Raw genomic sequence first — 12908 nt, 5'->3', positions numbered from 1 at the left:
GTGTTTGTTTAGTGTAGGGGGTCATGCTCGTGGTAGTGTTTAAGGTTTTAGGGTAGTGCAGTGATGTTTGTGTAATGTACGGGGTCGTACTTGGGGAAGATTTAGGGTTTAGGTCAGTGCAGTAGTGTTTGTGCAGTGTAGGGGGTCGTGCTGGGGGTAGTGTTTAGGGTTTACGGCAGTGCAGTGGTATTTGGGTGGTGTAGGGAGTTGTGATGGGGTAGTGGTTTAGGGTTTAGGGTAGGGCATTGGTGTTTGGGAAGTGTAGGGAGTCGTGCTGGTGGTAGTGTTTTAGGGTTTAGGGTAGTGCAGTGATGTTTGTGTAGTGTAGGGGGTCGTGCTTGTGGTAAATTTAGGGATTAGGGTATGTCAATGCTGTTTGTGTAGTGTAGGGGGTTGTGCTGGGGGTAGCGTTTTAGGGTTTAGGGTAGTGCAGTGGTGTTTGGGTAGTGTAGGGGGTCGTGCTGGGGGTAGTGTTTTAGGGTTTACGGTAGTGCAGTTGCCTTTGGGTAGTGTAGGAAGTCGGGCTGGGGTAGTGTTTTAGGGTTTAGGGCAGTGCAGTGGTGTTTGGGTAGTGTAGGGGGTCGTGCTGGGGTTGCGTTTTAGGGTTTACGGTAGAGCAGTGGTCTTTGGGTAGTGTAGAGGGTCGTGCTGGGGTAGTGTTTTAGGGATTAGGGTAGTGCAGTGGTGTTTGGGTAGTGTAGGGGTCCGTGCTGGGGTAGTATTTGAGGGTTTAGGGTAGGGGATTGGTGTTTGTGTAGTGTAGGGGGTCAGGCTGAGGGTAGTTTTTAAAGGTTTAGGGTAGCGCAGTGGTGTTTGTGTAGTATAGGGCATCGTGTTTTAGGGTTTAGGGTAGTGCAGTGGTGTTTGGTAGTGTAGGGGGTCGTACTGGGATAGCGTTTTAGGGTTTAGGGCAGTGCAGTGGTGTTTGGGTAGTGCATGGGGTCATGCTGGGGTAGCGTTTTAGGGTTTAGGGTAGTGCAGTGGCGTTCGGGTAGTGTAGGGGGTAGTGCTGGGGTAGTGTTTTAGGGTTTAGGGTAGTGCATTGGTGTTCGAATAGTATAGGGGGTCATGTTGGAGGTCGTTTTTAGGGTTTAGGTTAGTGCAGTTATGTTTGTGTAGTGTATGGGGTCATGCCTGGGGTAGATTTAGGGTTTAAGGTAGTGCAGTTGTGTTTGTGTATTGTAGGGGGTCATGCTGGGGGTAGTGTTTTAGGGTTGAGGGCAGTGCAGTGGTGTTTGTGTAGTGTAGGTGGTCATGCTTGGGCAGGTATTTAGGGTTTAGGTTAGTGTAGTGTAGGGGGTCGTGCTGGGGGTAGGGTTTTAGGGTTCAGGATAGTGCAGTGGTGTTTGTGTAGTGTAGAGGGTCATGCTGGGGGTAGTAATTTAGGGTTTAGGGCAGTGCAGTGGTGTTTGGGTAGTGTAGAGGGTTGTGCTGGGGATAGTGTTTTAGGGTCTAGGGTAGTGCAGTAGTTATTGTGTATTGTAGGGGTAGTGTTTAGGGTTTAGGGTAGTGCAGTGGTGTTTGTGTAGTGTAGGTGGTCGTGCTGGGTGTAGTGTTTTAGGGTCTAGGGTAGTGCAGTGGTTTTTGTGTAGTGTAGGGGTAGTGTTTTAGGGTTTAGGGTAGTGCAGTGGTGTTTGTGTAGTGTAGGGGGTCATGCTGGGGGTAGTAATTTAGGGTTTAGGGCAGTGCAGTGGTGTTTGGGTAGTGTAGGGTGTCATGTTGGGGGTAGTGTTTTAGGGTCTAGGGTAGTGCAGTGGTGTTTGTGTAGTGTAGGGGTAGTGTTTTAGGGTTTAGGGTACTGCAGTGGTGTTTGTGTTGTGTAGGGGGTCTTGCTGGGGGTAGTGTTTTAGGGTTTAGGGTAGTGCAGCAGTGTTTCTGTAGTGTACGGGGTCTTGTTTTAGGGTTTAAGGTAGTGCAGTGGTCTTTGGATAGTGTAGGGGGTCGTGCGGGGGTAGTGTTTTAGGGTATAGGCTAGTGCAGTTGTGTTTGGGTGGTGTAGGGGGTCGTGCAGGGGTAGTGTTTCAGGGTTTACAGTAGTGCAGTGGTCTTTGGGTAGTGTAGTGGGTCGTGCTGGGGTTGTGTTTCAGGGTTTAGGGTAGTGCAGTCATGTAAGGGTAGTGTAGGGGTTCATGCTGGGGTAGTGTTTTAGGGGTTAGGGTAGTGCATTTTTGTTTGGGTAGTGTAGGGGGTCATGCTGGGGGTAGTGTTTTTGTGATTAGGGTAGTTCAGTGGTGTTAGTGTAGTGTAGGGGGTCATGCTGGGGTGAGTGTTTTAGGTTTTAGGGTAGTGCAGCGGTGTTTGTGTAGTGTAGGGGGTCATGCTCGTGGTAGTGTTTAAGTTTTTAGGGTAGTGCAATGATGTTTGTGTAATGTAGGGAGTCGTGCTTGGGGAAGATTTAGGGTTTAGGTCAGTGCAGTAGTGTTTGAGTAGTATAGGGGGTCGTGCTGGGGGTAGTGTTTAGGGTTTACGGCAGTGCAGTGGTCTTTCGGTAGTGTATTGAGTCGTGATGTGGTATTGTTTAGGGTACAGCAGTAGTGTTTGGGGAGTGTTTTGGGTCATGCTGGGGTAGTGTTTTAGGGTTTAGGGTAGGGCATTGGTGTTTGGGAAGTGTAGGGAGTCGTGCTGGTGGTAGTGTTTTAGGGTTTAGGGTTTAGGGTAGTGGAGTGATGTTTGTGTAGTGTAGGGGTCGTGCTTGTGGTAGATTTAGGGTTTAGGGTATGTCAGTGGTGTTTGTGTAGTGTAGGGGGTCAAGCTGGGGGTAGTGTTTTAGGGTTTAGGGTAGTGCAGTGGTGTTTGGGTAGAGTAGGGTGTCGTGCTGTGGCTAGTGTTTTAGGGTTTACGGTAGTGCAGTGGTCTTTGGGTAGTGTAGGGAGTTGTGCTGGGGAAGTGTTTTAGGGTTTAGGGTAGCGCAGTGGTGTTTGGGTAGTGTAGGGGGTCATGCTGGGGTAGTATTTTAGGGTTTAGGGTAGGGCATTGGTGTTTGGGTAGTGTAGGGGGTCAGGCTGCGGGTAGTGTTTAAGGGTTTAGGGTAGTGCAGTGGTGTTTGTGTAGTGTAAGGCGTTGTGTTATAGGGTTTAGGCTAGTGCAGTGGTGATTGGTAGTGTAGGGGGTCATGCTGGGGATAGCACTTTAGGGTTTAGGGCAGTGCAGTGGTGTTTGGGTAGTGTAAGGGGTCATGCTGGGGTAGCGTTTTAGGGATTAGGGTAGTGCAGTGGTGTTCGGATAGTGTAGGGGGTCGTGCTGGGGTACTGTTTTATGGTTTAGAGTAGTGCATTGGTGTTCGAGTAGTGTAGGGGGTCATGGTGGTGGTAGTGTTTTAGGGTTTAGGGTAGTGCAGAGATGTTTGTGTAGTGTATGGGGTCGTGCTTGGGGTAGATTTAGGGTTTAAGTTAGTGCAGTGGTGTTTGTGTAGTGTAGGGGGTCGTGCTGAGGTAGTGTTTTAGGGTTTAGGGCAGTGCAGTGGTGTTTGTGTAGTGTAGGGGGTCGAGCTGGGGTAGTTATTTAGGGTTTAGGTAAGTAGTGTAGGGGGTCGTGCTGGGGGTAGAGTTTTAGGGTTCAGGGTAGTGCAGTGGTGTTCGTGTAGTGTAGGGGGTCGTGCTTGGGTAGTATTTTAGGGTTTAGGGTATTGCAGTGGTGTTTGTGTAGTGTAGGGGGTCGTGCTGGGGATAGTGTTTTAGGGTTCATGGTAGTGCAGTGGTCTTTGGGTAGTGTAGAGGGTCGTGCTGGGGTAGTGTTGTAGGGTTTAGGGTAGTGCAGTGGTGTTTGGGTAGTGTAGGGGGTCGTGCTGGTGTAGTATTTTAGGGATTAGGGTAGGGCATTGTTGTTTAGGAAGTGTAGGGGGTTGGGCTGGGGTAGTGTTTAAGGGTTTAGGGTAGTGCAGTGCTGTTTGTGTAGTGCAGGGATCGTGTTTTAGGGTTTAGGGTAGTGCAGTGCTGTTTGGGTAGTGTAGGGAGTCGTGCTGGGGTAGCGCTTAGGGGTTAAGGGTAGTGCAGTGGTGTTCGGGTTGTGTAGGGGGTCGTGCTGCGGAAGTGTTTTAGGGTTTAGGGTAGTACATTGGTGTTCGGGTAGTGTAGGGGTCATGCTGGTTATAGTGTTTTAGGGTTTAGGGTAGTGCAGTGATTTTTGTGTAGTGTAGGGAGTCGTGCTGGGGTAGTGTTTTAGGGCTTAGGGCAGTGCAGTGGTGTTTGTGTAGTGTAGTGGGTCGTGCTGGGGTAGTGTTTTATGGTTTAGGGTAGTGCAGTGCAGTGGTGTTTGTGTAGTGTAGGGGGTCGTGCTGGGGGTAGTGTTTTAGGGTTTAGGGCAGTGCAGTGGTGTTTGGGTAGTGTAGGGGGTCGTGCTGGTTTAGCGTTTTAGTGTTTAGGGTAGTGCAGTGGTGTTCGGGTAGTGTAGGGGGTCGTGCTGGGGTAGTGTTGTAGGGTTTAGGGTAGTGCATTGGTGTTCGAGTAGTGTAGGGGGTCATGCAGGTAGTAGTGTTTTAGGGTTTAGGGTAGTGCAGTGGTGTTTGTGTAGTGTAGGGGTCGTGCTGGGGGTAGTAATTTAGGGTTTAGGGCAGTGCAGTGGTGTTTGGGTAGTGTAGGGTGTCATGCTGGGGGTAGTGTTTTAGGGTCTAGGGTAGTGCAGTGGTGTTTGGGTAGTGTAGGGGTAGTGTTTTAGGGTTTAGGGTACTGCAGTGGTGTTTGTGTAGTGTAGGGGGTCTTGCTGGGGGTAGTGTTTTAGGGTTTAGGGTAGTGCAGAAGTGTTTCTGTAGTGTACTGGGTCGTGTTTTGGGTTTAGGGTAGTGCAGTCATGTAAGGGTAGTGTAGGAGTTCATGCTGGGGTAGTGATTTAGGGTTTAGGGTAGTGCATTGGTGTTCGAGTAGTGTATGGGGTTGTGCTTGGGGTAGATTTAGGGTTTAAGGTAGTGCAGTGGTGTTTGTGTAGTGTAGGGGGTCGTGCTGGGGGTAGTGTTTTAGGGTTTAGGGCAGTGCAGTGGTGTTTGTGTAGTGTAGGGGGTCGAGCTGGGGTAGTTATTTAGGGTTTAGGTAAGTAGTGTAGGGGGTCGTGCTGGGGTAGAGTTTTAGGGTTCAGGGTAGTGCAGTGGTGTTCGTGTAGTGTAGGGGGTCGTGCTTGGGTAGTATTTTAGGGTTTAGGGTATTGCAGTGGTGTTTGTGTAGTGTAGGGGGTCGTGCTGGGGATAGTGTTTTAGGGTTCATGGTAGTGCAGTGGTCTTTGGGTAGTGTAGAGGGTCGTGCTGGGGTAGTGTTGTAGGGTTTAGGGTAGTGCAGTGGTGTTTGGGTAGTGTAGGGGGTCGTGCTGGTGTAGTATTTTAGGGATTAGGGCAGGGCATTGTTGTTTAGGAAGTGTAGGGGGTTGGGCTGGGGTAGTGTTTAAGGGTTTAGGGTAGTGCAGTGCTGTTTGTGTAGTGCAGGGATCGTGTTTTAGGGTTTAGGGTAGTGCAGTGCTGTTTGGGTAGTGTAGGGAGTCGTGCTGGGGTAGCGCTTAGGGGTTAAGGGTAGTGCAGTGGTGTTCGGGTTGTGTAGGGGGTCGTGCTGCGGAAGTGTTTTAGGGTTTAGGGTAGTACATTGGTGTTCGGGTAGTGTAGGGGTCATGCTGGTTATAGTGTTTTAGGGTTTAGGGTAGTGCAGTGATTTTTGTGTAGTGTAGGGAGTCGTGCTGGGGTAGTGTTTTAGGGCTTACGGCAGTGCAGTGGTGTTTGTGTAGTGTAGTGGGTCGTGCTGGGGGTAGTGTTTTATGGTTTAGGGTAGTGCAGTGCAGTGGCGTTTGTGTAGTGTAGGGGGTCGTGCTGGGGGTAGTGTTTTAGGGTTTAGGGCAGTGCAGTGGTGTTTGGGTAGTGTAGGGGGTCGTGCTGGTTTAGCGTTTTAGTGTTTAGGGTAGTGCAGTGGTGTTCGGGTAGTGTAGGGGGTCGTGCTGGGGTAGTGTTGTAGGGTTTAGGGTAGTGCATTGGTGTTCGAGTAGTGTAGGGGGTCATGCAGGTAGTAGTGTTTTAGGGTTTAGGGTAGTGCAGTGGTGTTTGTGTAGTGTAGGGGTCGTGCTGGGGGTAGTAATTTAGGGTTTAGGGCAGTGCAGTGGTGTTTGGGTAGTGTAGGGTGTCATGCTGGGGGTAGTGTTTTAGGGTCTAGGGTAGTGCAGTGGTGTTTGGGTAGTGTAGGGGTAGTGTTTTAGGGTTTAGGGTACTGCAGTGGTGTTTGTGTAGTGTAGGGGGTCTTGCTGGGGGTAGTGTTTTAGGGTTTAGGGTAGTGCAGAAGTGTTTCTGTAGTGTACTGGGTCGTGTTTTAGGGTTTAGGGTAGTGCAGTCATGTAAGGGTAGTGTAGGGGTTCATGCTGGGGTAGTGATTTAGGGTTTAGGGTAGTGCATTGGTGTTTGAGTAGTGTATGGGGTCGTGCTTGGGGTAGATTTAGGGTTTAAGGTAGTGCAGTGGTGTTTGTGTAGTGTAGGGGGTCGTGCTGGGGGTAGTGTTTTAGGGTTTAGAGCAGTGCAGTGGTGTTTGTGTAGTGTAGGGGGTCGTGCTGGGGTAGTTATTTAGGGTTCAGGGTAGTGCAGTGGTGTTTGTGTAGTGTAGGGGGTCGCACTGGTGGGTGTGTTTTAGGGTTTAGGGTAGTGCAGTGGTGTTTGGGTAGTGTAGGGGGTCATGCTGCGGTTAGTGTTTTAGGGTTTATGGTACTGCAGTGGTGTTTGGGTAGTGTAGGGGGTCGTGCGGGGGGTAGTGTTTTAGGGTTGACTGTAGTGCAGTGGCCTTTGGGGAGTGTAGGGGGTTGTGCTGGGGTGGTGTTTTAGGGTTTAGGGCAGTGCAGTGGTGTTTGTGTAGTGTAGGGGGTCGAGCTGGGGTAGTTATTTAGGGTTTAGGTAAGTAGTGTAGGGGGTCGTGCTGGGGGTAGAGTTTTAGGGTTCAGGGTAGTGCAGTGGTGTTCGTGTAGTGTAGGGGGTCGTGCTTGGGTAGTATTTTAGGGTTTAGGGTATTGCAGTGGTGTTTGTGTAGTGTAGGGGGTCGTGCTGGGGATAGTGTTTTAGGGTTCATGGTAGTGCAGTGGTCTTTGGGTAGTGTAGAGGGTCGTGCTGGGGTAGTGTTGTAGGGTTTAGGGTAGTGCAGTGGTGTTTGGGTAGTGTAGGGGGTCGTGCTGGTGTAGTATTTTAGGGATTAGGGTAGGGCATTGTTGTTTAGGAAGTGTAGGGGGTTGGGCTGGGGTAGTGTTTAAGGGTTTAGGGTAGTGCAGTGCTGTTTGTGTAGTGCAGGGATCGTGTTTTAGGGTTTAGGGTAGTGCAGTGCTGTTTGGGTAGTGTAGGGAGTCGTGCTGGGGTAGCGCTTAGGGGTTAAGGGTAGTGCAGTGGTGTTCGGGTTGTGTAGGGGGTCGTGCTGCGGAAGTGTTTTAGGGTTTAGGGTAGTACATTGGTGTTCGGGTAGTGTAGGGGTCATGCTGGTTATAGTGTTTTAGGGTTTAGGGTAGTGCAGTGATTTTTGTGTAGTGTAGGGAGTCGTGCTGGGGTAGTGTTTTAGGGCTTAGGGCAGTGCAGTGGTGTTTGTGTAGTGTAGTGGGTCGTGCTGGGGGTAGTGTTTTATGGTTTAGGGTAGTGCAGTGCAGTGGTGTTTGTGTAGTGTAGGGGGTCGTGCTGGGGGTAGTGTTTTAGGGTTTAGGGCAGTGCAGTGGTGTTTGGGTAGTGTAGGGGGTCGTGCTGGTTTAGCGTTTTAGTGTTTAGGGTAGTGCAGTGGTGTTCGGGTAGTGTAGGGGGTCGTGCTGGGGTAGTGTTGTAGGGTTTAGGGTAGTGCATTGGTGTTCGAGTAGTGTAGGGGGTCATGCAGGTAGTAGTGTTTTAGGGTTTAGGGTAGTGCAGTGGTGTTTGTGTAGTGTAGGGGTCGTGCTGGGGGTAGTAATTTAGGGTTTAGGGCAGTGCAGTGGTGTTTGGGTAGTGTAGGGTGTCATGCTGGGGGTAGTGTTTTAGGGTCTAGGGTAGTGCAGTGGTGTTTGGGTAGTGTAGGGGTAGTGTTTTAGGGTTTAGGGTACTGCAGTGGTGTTTGTGTAGTGTAGGGGGTCTTGCTGGGGGTAGTGTTTTAGGGTTTAGGGTAGTGCAGAAGTGTTTCTGTAGTGTACTGGGTCGTGTTTTAGGGTTTAGGGTAGTGCAGTCATGTAAGGGTAGTGTAGGGGTTCATGCTGGGGTAGTGATTTAGGGTTTAGGGTAGTGCATTGGTGTTCGAGTAGTGTATGGGGTCGTGCTTGGGGTAGATTTAGGGTTTAAGGTAGTGCAGTGGTGTTTGTGTAGTGTAGGGGGTCGTGCTGGGGGTAGTGTTTTAGGGTTTAGGGCAGTGCAGTGGTGTTTGTGTAGTGTAGGGGGTCGTGCTGGGGTAGTTATTTAGGGTTCAGGGTAGTGCAGTGGTGTTTGTGTAGTGTAGGGGGTCGCACTGGTGGGTGTGTTTTAGGGTTTAGGGTAGTGCAGTGGTGTTTGGGTAGTGTAGGGGGTCATGCTGCGGTTAGTGTTTTAGGGTTTATGGTACTGCAGTGGTGTTTGGGTAGTGTAGGGGGTCGCACTGGTGGGTGTGTTTTAGGGTTTAGGGTAGTGCAGTGGTGTTTGGGTAGTGTAGGGGGTCATGCTGCGGTTAGTGTTTTAGGGTTTATGGTACTGCAGTGGTGTTTGGGTAGTGTAGAGGGTCGTGCGGGGGGTAGTGTTTTAGGGTTGACTGTAGTGCAGTGGTCTTTGGGGAGTGTAGGGGGTTGTGCTGGGGTGGTGTTTTAGGGTTTAGGGTAGTGCAGTGGTGTTTGGGTAGTGTGGGGGTCATGCTGGGGTAGTGTTTTAGGGTTTAGTATAGTGCATTGGTGTTTGGGTAGTGTAGGGGTTCGTGCTGGGGGTAGTGTTATTGGGTTTAGGGTAGTGCAGTGGTGTTTGTGTTGTGTACGGGGTCATGCTGGTGGTAGTGTTTTAGGGTTTAGTATAGTGCATTGGTGTTTGGGTAGTGTAAGGGGTCGTGCTTGTGGTAGATTTAGGGTTTAGGGTATGTCAGTGGTGTTTGTGTAGTGCAGGGGGTTGTGCTGGGGGTAGTGTTTTAGGGTTTAGGGTAGTACATTGGTGTTCGGGTAGTGTAGGGGTCATGCTGGTTATAGTGTTTTAGGGTTTAGGGTAGTGCAGTGATGTTTGTGTAGTATAGGGGGTCGTGCTGGGGTAGTGTTTTAGGACTGAGGGCAGTGCAGTGGTGTTTGTGTAGTGTAGTGGGTCATGCTGGGGGTAGTGTTTTAGGGTTTAGGGTAGTGCAGTCGTGTTTGTGTAGTGTAGGGGGTCGTGCTGGGGGTAGTGTTTTAGGGTTTAGGGCAGTGTAGTGGTGTTTGGATAGTGTAGGGGGTCGTGCTGGTTTAGTGTTTTAGGGTTTAGGGTAGTGCACTGGTGTTCGGATAGGGTAGGGGGTCGTGCTGGGGTAGTGTTTTAGGGTTTAGGGTAGTGCATTGGTGTTCGAGTAGTGTAGAGGGTCATGCAGGTGGTAGTGTTTTAGGGTTTAGGGTAGTGCAGTGATGTTTGTGTAGTGTATGGGGTCGTGCTTGGGGTAGATTGAGGGTTTACGGTAATGCAGTGGTGTTTGTGTAGTGTAGGGGGTCATGCTGGGGGTAGTGTTTTAGGGTTTAGGGTAGTGCAGTGGTGTTTGTGTAGTGTAGGGGGTCGTGCTGGGGTAGGTATTTAGGGTTCAGGGTAGTGCAGTGGTGTTTGTGTAGTGTAGAGGGTCGCACTGGTGGTTGTGTTTTAGGGTTTAGGGTAGTGCAGTGGGGTTTGGGTAGTGTAGGGAGTCATGCTGCGGTTAGTGTTCTAGGGTTTACGGTAGTGCAGTGGTGTTTCGGTAGTGTAGGGGGTCGTGCGGGGGTAGTGTTAAAGGTTTGACGGTAGTGCAGTGATCTTTGGGGAGTGTAGGGGGTCGTGCTGGGGTGATGTTTTAGGGTTTAGGGTAGTGCAGTGGTGTTTGGGTAGTGTGGGGGTCATGCTGGGGTAGTGTTTTAGGGTTTAGTATAGTGCATTGGTGTTTGGGTAGTGTAGGGGTTCGTGCTGGGGGGTAGTGTTATAGGGTTTAGGGTAGTGCAGTGGTGTTTGTGTAGTGTACGGGGTCATGCTGGTGGTAGTGTTTTAGGGTTTAGGGTAGTGCAGTGATGTTTGTGTAGTGTAGGGGATCATGCTTGGGGTAGATTTAGGGTACTGCAGTGGTGTTTGTGTAGTGTAGAGGGTCGTACTGGGGTAGTGTTTAATGGTTTAAGTCAATGCAGTGGTGTTTGTGTAGTATAGGGGGTCTTGCTGGGGCTAGTGTTTTAGGGTTTAGGGTAGTGCAGTGGTGTTTGTGTAGTGTAGGGGGTCTTGCTGGGGCTAGTATTTTAGGGTTTAGGGCAGTGCAGTGGTGTTTGGGTTGTGTAAGGGGTCGTGTTGAGGTAGTGGTTTTGGGTTTAGGGTAGTGCAATCGTGTTTGGGTAGTGTATGGTTCGTGTTGGGGTAGTGTTTTAGGGGTTAGGGTAGTGCAGTGGGGTTTGTGTAGTGTAGGGGGTCATGCTGGGGGTAGTGTTTTAGGGTTTAGGGTGTTGCAGTGGTGTTTGTGAAGTGTAGGGGGTCATGCTGGTAGAAGTGTTTTAGGGTCTAGGGTAGTGCAGTAGTGTTTGTGTATTGTAGGGGTAGTGTTTTAGGGTTTAGGGTAGTACAGTGGTGTTTGTGTAGTGTAGGGGGTCGTGCTGGGGTAGTGTTTTTGGGTCTAGGGTAGAGCAGTGGGTTTTGTGTAGTGTAGGGGTAGTGTTTTAGGGTTTTGGGTAGTGCAGTGGTGTTTGTGTAGTGTAGGGGGTCGTGCTGGGGGTAGCAATGTAGGGTTTAGGGCAGTGCAGTGGTGTTTGGGTAGTGTAGGGTGTCATGCTGGGGGTAGTGTTTTAGGGTCTAGGGTAGTGCAGTGGTGTTTGTGTAGTGTGGGGTAGTGTTTTAGGGTTTAGGGTACTGCAGTGGTGTTTGTGTAGTGTAGGGGGTCTTGCTGGGGGTAATGTTTTAGGGTTTAGGGTAGTGCAGCAGTGTTTGTGTAGTGTAGGGGGTCGTGTTTTAGGGTTTAGGGTAGTGCAGTGGTCTTTGGATAGTGTAGGGGGTCGTGCGGGGGTAGTGTTTTAGGGTTTACAGTAGTGCAGTGGTCTTTGGGTAGTGTAGTGGGTCGTGCTGGGGTAGTGTCTTAGGGTTTAGGGTAGTGCAGTCATGTTAGGGTAGTGTAGGGGTTCATGCTGGGGTAGTGTTTTAGGGGTTAGGGTAGTGCATTGTTGTTTGGGTAGTGTAGGGGGTAGTGCTGGGGGTAGTGTTTTTGGGATTAGGGTGGTTCAGTGGTGTTAGTGAAGTGTAGGGGGTCATGCTGGGTTTAGTGTTTTTGGGTTTAGTGTAGTGCAGTGGTGTTTGTGTAGTGTAGGGGGTCATGCTTGTGGTAGTGTTTAAGGTTTTAGGGTAGTGCAGTGATGTTTGTGTAATGTAGGGGGTCGTGCTTGGGGAAGATTTAGGGTTTGGGTCAGTGCAGTAGTGTTTGTGTAGTGTAGGGAGTCGTGCTGGTGGTAGTGTTTTAGGGTTTATGGTAGTGCAGTGATGTTTGTGAAGTGTAGGGGATCGTGCTTGTGGTAGATTTAGGGTTTAGGGTATGTCAGTGGTGTTTGTGTAGTGTAGGGGGTTGTGCTGGGGGTAGTGTTTTAGGGTTTAGGGCAGTGCAGTGGTGTTTGTGTAATGTAGGGGGTCATGCTTGGGGAAGATTTAGGGTTTAGGTCAGTGCAGTACTGTTTGTGTAGAGTAGGGGGTTGTGCTGGGGATAGTGGTTAGGGTTTACGGCAGTGCAGTGGTCTTTGCGTGGTGTAGGGAGTCGCGATGAGGTAGTGTTTTAGGGCTTGGAGTACAGCAGTGGTGTTTGGGGAGTGTTTGGGGTCATGCTGGGGTAGTGTTTTAGGGATTAGGGTAGGGCATTGGTGTTTGGGAAGTGTAGGGAGTCGTGCTGGTGGTAGTGTTTTAGGGTTTAGGGTAGTGCAGTGATGTTTGTGTAGTGTAGGGGGTCGTGCTTGTGGTAGATTTAGGGTTTAGGGTATGTCAGTGGTGTTTGTGTAGTGTAGGGGGTCGTGCTGGGATAGTGTTTTAGGGTTTAAGGTAGTGCAGTGGTGTTTGGGTAGTGTAGGGGGTCGTGCTGGGGTAGCGTTTTTGGGTTTACGGTAGTGCAGTGGTCTTTGGGTAGTATAGGGGATCGCGCTGGGGTAGTATTTTAGGGTTTAGTGTAGGGCATTGGTGTTTGGGTAGTGTAGGGGGTCAGGCTGGGGGTAGTTTTTAAGGGTTTAGGTTAGCGCAGTGGTGTTTGTGTAGTGTAGGGCGTTCTGTTTTAGGGTTTAGGGTAGTGCAGTGGTGTTTGTGTAGTCAGTGTAGGGTGTCGTGCTGGGGTAGTGGTTTGGGGTCTAGGGTAGTGCAGTGGTTTTTGTGTAGTGTAGGGGTAGTGTTTTAGGGTTTAGGGTAGTGCAGTTGTGTTTGTGTAGTGTAGGGGGTCGTGCTGGGGGTAGTAATTTAGGGTTTAGGGCAGTGTTTGGGTAGTGTAGGGTGTCGTGCTAGGGGTAATGTTTTAGGGTTTATGGTAGTGCAGCAGTGTTTGTGTAGTGCAGGGGGTCGTGTTTTAGGGTTTAGGGTAGTGCAGTGGTCTTTGGCTAGTGTAGGGGATTGTGCGGGGGTAGTGTTTTAGGGTTTAGGCTAGTGCAGTTGTGTTAGGGTGGTGTAGGGGTCGTGCAGGGGGTAGTGTTTTAGGGTTTACAGTGGTGCAGTGATCTTTGGGTAGTGTAGTGGGTCGTGCTGGGGTAGTGTTTTAGGGTTTAGGGTAGTGCAGTCATGTTAGGGTAGTGTAGGGGTTCATGCTGGGGTTGTGTTTTAGGGGTTAGGGTAGTGCATTGTTGTTTGGGTAGTGTAGGGAGTT

This window comes from Triturus cristatus, chromosome 1_1, assembly GCF_964204655.1.
Source record: "Triturus cristatus chromosome 1_1, aTriCri1.1, whole genome shotgun sequence".
In the NCBI taxonomy this organism is placed as follows: domain Eukaryota; kingdom Metazoa; phylum Chordata; class Amphibia; order Caudata; family Salamandridae; genus Triturus; species Triturus cristatus.
Note: the sequence above shows the minus strand (reverse complement) of the source record.